Genomic DNA, 5,312 nt, shown 5'->3' on the forward strand with positions numbered 1-5,312 from the left:
ATTTATAACAAACTATTGGCTCACCAGATGGTAGAAATATACTCTATCACGTGACCTTATTAGGGGCTGTGATTGGTCAGTTTGCGTTCTGGCGGGAACGGTTCGAAGAAGTTACCGATTCGAATAATGATCAGTCACGTGATGACAAGGTTAATGTTTTCCCCTACGTTCGCGTTTATTTATATTTAAATGAGAAGAATGTATGTAATGGCGATAGTAGTTTTGTATCTAGTGACGATAGGTAGTTTCACTACATATATATATACGACGGGCTTCTTTCAGTTTCCGTCTACCAAATCCATTCACAAAGCTTTGGTCGGCCCGGGGCTATAGTAGAAGACACTTGCCCAAGGTGCCACGCAGTGGGACTGAACCCAGAAATGGAAGCTGCTTTAACCCATTAACTGCCAAATTCTTTTATTCATATTCTTCGTCTTTGCCAGGTGTCTTAGGAGTTAAAATAATAGATACTATTTAACTTTTCTTCGTATGTGAATTATTTCGGAAATTATAAATTTTTCGAAAAGTCCCAAATGGGGATCGCTGAAAAAACGCATATTTGTCCTTTTGTATTCAATTACAATAATAAACATTTTAGTTTTTTTTTTTTTTTTTTTTTTTTGAAACTATAGAATCAAATGCGAATGTGTATGAAATATCAATGAATAATATAGATGGGAAATGCAAAAAAAAAGAGGTAAAAAACGTTTTCAAAACAGTTAATATTTTTGTAGTTCAAAAATTGCAATTTATGAAATAAAATGTCCCTTAGAATTAGCCAGCGCTAATAATGACAAACTTTTACTACTGAATATTGTTAAACACACCTCTGCAAATGCAATGTGCATAAGCAATTCATTTTAAATACAACGAACAACCGACATTGAGACTGTTTTTAGCAGATCCCCAAATGGGGCTTATGGCAGGTAATGGGTTAATCAGTTGTGTGTCGACTTACCGAGCTAAAAACATTTTGCTGTTCATATTGCGTACAGATGTTGTGCAACATCTCTGAGTCAAGTTTATTTAATTCATAACTGGCGAACAAGTAAACAAAAATAGATAAATGGCTGTGTGGTAAGAAGCTTGCTTCTCAACCACATGGTCCCAGGTCAGTCCCACAGCGTGGAACCTTGGGCAAGTGTCTTCTACTACAACCTCGAGCCGACCAATGCCTTGTGAGTGGATTTGGTAGAGGGAAACTGAAAGAAGCCCGTCGCATATATGTATATATCTATGTGTGTGTGTCTGTTTGTTCCCCACCACCACTCGACAAATGGTGTTGGTGTGTTTACGCCCTCATAATCTTGCGGTTCGGCAAAACAGACCGATAGAATAAGTACCAGGCTTTAAGAAATAAGTCCTGGGGTAGATTTGTTCGACTAAAGCCCTTCAAGGCAGTATCCCAGCATGGCCGCAGTTAAAAATGACTGAAGCAAGTCAAACAGAAAAGATAAAATAAATAAATAACGTTCCAATGAGCCTCTATATCAGCGGTTGTCAACAGCGGCTCCCAGGGCCGCACGCGGTCCTCAAGCACCGTTTCGGCGACCCTGACGGTCTTCTCTCTATAAATATTTTTCTTTCATTGACTTGTCTTCTACTTTTTGTGGGGTGGCTCCCTAAAAAAGCTCCAGATTTTAGATTTGACCCGGATATTAAAAAGGTTCAGAACCGTCGCTGGACCTGCTGGAAATAACAGCTAAATGTCTCTCTCATATTGCACCATGCCATTCCTTTTTAATTTCGGTAAAATGCATGCAATTTGAGGGGAGGGGGCAAGTCGATTATATTGATCCTTAGTACTTGACTGGTACAGATGAATTCACGGACGTTCATACATATACACCTACCGCGTGGTTTCTTAAAAAAAGATCCGTTTGCAATCTCATAGTTCTAGGTTCGATCCCATAGCACAGCAACTGGGGTAGGCAAGCATTTTGTTATTATAGACTGAGTTGACTAATATTTTGTAAGCGGAGTTTGAAAGACTGAAAGTGTGTGTATGGTGTGTTGAAGCATTCATTCATTCACTTTACTCAAGACCTTCAAGGTCCTATTGCATTCTCTCTTTTGCCAGCTGGTGTGCTGCCATTTAGAGCGATGATAAGCTGAATTAATTTGGCACTTGTTTTGAGAACTTTCCAAAATCACCACTGATTTTTGCCGGCTCCCGAAAACAGATTTTCTCCTGTGAAAGAAAGCACATATTTAAATAGACAGACACTTTATTTTCTCATTTTGAGAGGATTAAAGAAAGGTTGACTTCGGCGGGATTTGAACCCAGAACGTAAAAAAGCTGGAACTAACGACACAAGGTATTTTATGTAGCACACTAACATTTCTATCAATTCATCTTTGTACGTAAGCACGTACGTACGTACGTTTGTATGTACGCGCGCGCGCGTGTGCTTATATACGCACACACTTTCCAACATACCTATAAACATACGTGCATACCTAAATACATTTGCATGCTTGGGCGTGGCCAGGATTTCAACGAAGGGGTCTCATTAAAATGGATCCACCATTAGCCATCTGATTTTCGTTTGTATGTAGATTAATGTGTGCGTGTGTATGTCTGTAAGTATGTGTGTATGTATAAATTTGTGTGGGTGTATATATGTCTATAATTGTGAGTGTTTAATCATACGTCGCTCGTTGGCGTATTCGTCCGAACTTGTCGACCCCACTCAGGTTACGGGTGTGTGTGTAAATATGTTATTGCTGTTGTTTATATCGTACGTTATTTCTTTATATTTCGTAAATGTAGTAATCCAGCAAATAAAGACGAGAATATACGTCACCAGAGTGAAATAAGTAGTGATATGATCCACTAAATACCAATGACGACTGTGTCCCAGTATGGCCGCAGTCCAATGACACGCAAACCGGCAAAGGAATACATTATCCACCGATAGTATCCTACACTAAACACACGGATGAGTCTCTCCTCGATTAATCAAGTATTTAACGGCTGTATTCCCTGACACCAACTGAACACACACAAAGCAGATACCTCGCAGCAAAACAATTAATTGTTTGATATGAGTAAAAGCATGAAGGAAATACTAAACACGCTCTCACGGATACAGAGAAAATATTACGAAAGACTGTCAGAAAGAATGAACGAAAGAAAGAAAGGAGAAAAAGGTTTGGTTAAACAAAAAGCTGTCACTTATTTCACGCACATGTACGCAGGAAGGCAACTGCACCATCATAAATACAGATGCACTTCTAGATATGAAAATAATAATAAAGATAAATGTAATTTTCAGTATGCAATGTGGTAGAGTAATTAAAATGATCATCAGTAAAAACAAAAAAAAAAAACAAAGAAAAATCACCCACTCAGGTTTAAAAACAAGATTGAAACACTTTTGAGAGTGATATATTAACAATATGAGATAAAGTGAGTGAGTGAGAGAGAGAAAAAGATCGAGAGAGGAAGGGGTGAGAGTGGACAGTAGTGTTGGAAGAGAACATAAATATATTAGTTCAAAGAGAGTAAGTGAAAGGATGAAAGTGAAGAGGAAAGTATATGAATGTGGGTGTGTGATTACTAATTAGAGGGAAAGTAAATGAGTGGCAGTTGGAAATGAATATGACAATTAGATAGGCAGAAAGTATGAGAGTAAGCTTGATAGAGAGACAGTTGGACGTGAGTGAGGATTTAAATGACAGAGGTAGATACTGTATGAGGGAGTGACGGAGTGTTTACTTCCTTAAGTGACAGAGTGTAAGTGAGAGAGTGAGTAAGAGCTTCAGTGATAGAGAGGGTGATAGTGAGTGAATGAAAGATTGCTAAACAGAAATTGGGGGTGAGGGAGAATGTACGTATGAGTGAGTGAAAGGTAGCTAGAGAGTAAGAGGAGGAAGAGTGTATGTATATGAGTGAGTGAGCAAGTGAGTGAAAGGTAACTAGATACAGAGAGAGGGGGAGTGCGTGTGTACGAGTGAGTGAGTTGGCAGACGACAATTTGGGAAAGCCAAGCTAACCAAAAGCATAAAATCGAATTGAAAAGAAAATAATTTCACTAAATGAAGAATATATTTCATCAAAGATGGTATTTTTCTTTATCTGAGGTAATTATCTACTACTACTTCTATTAAAAAAAGAAATTTAACGATGGTAAACAGCTTCCAAAAGACGAAAGACATAACGTGATTTATTTTTAAGAAACAGTAGCAGGAAATATTGTGTCGTGTTCGAAGGTAGCCAAGTGGCTGCTAAAATGAACAAAAAACATTACAAAACCTTCCCACTTTTTATTTATATACTCATTATTATTATTATTTATTATTACTGCTGTAATATTTATTCTGTAGCTGTAGATATATATCAATACCTGCATCAGCTCAATGCAACAACAACTTCTACCAACTTGTACCATTACCTTTATTGATTCTGATAATTATTGTTGTGAATCTGTGTGTGTTTGTGTGTGATACAGAAGCCGGTTATTATAATCTCAGATACCTTTATTGTTTTTGATATATAATTATTGTTGTGTGTGTGTGAGAGAGAGTATATGTGTGTTTGTCTGTGCTTTTGTGTATTATGTTTGCGTGTGTGTGATAACATTATCTCGGATAATATTATCAACCAGTTATTATTATCTTAATTAGTATCAAATTATTCGCTTAATGTTATCGCCAGCCCCTTATTTATGGGCTGGTAATAACAGTAACACAGAGGAACCTGAATATAATTTCGGATAATGTTATCCACCGGATATTGTTATCGAAATTAGCGGGGTCAGAAACTATTCACTTAATGTTATCGGCAGCTGGTTATTGCTATCGAAAAGTCTTCATTTCAAAGTGATCACAGTTCGAAGCTCACGCAGTATGTATGTACATATAAATATATGTATGTATGTATATGCGTATATTATGCTACACACAATGGTTATGGTATGTATACACTTCCCTCGTTGGTTCACTCGAACGCAAAATATACACACATATAAATATATACATCTACCTATTTGTCACCTGTGTGTGTGTGTGTGTGTGTGTAGGTGATCGTCAGCATGTCCTTAGCTATAAGGAAACACTGATAGCCATATATATACGTGACTTGATCAACGATGAAAGGATACAAAGACATTTTATGACTGACACCCAGCCAGGTGTTTAGAATTGGATTCAGCATTCATTCACACACACACACACACACACACACACACATGCACGCACGCATGCGTACCTACACGTACATACACACACACATACATACATACGTACATACATACGCACACATGTATATACATTATATTAAATATATATATATATATATATATATATAT

Source organism: Octopus bimaculoides, chromosome 7, assembly GCF_001194135.2.
Source record: "Octopus bimaculoides isolate UCB-OBI-ISO-001 chromosome 7, ASM119413v2, whole genome shotgun sequence".
Taxonomy (NCBI): Eukaryota; Metazoa; Mollusca; class Cephalopoda; order Octopoda; family Octopodidae; genus Octopus; species Octopus bimaculoides.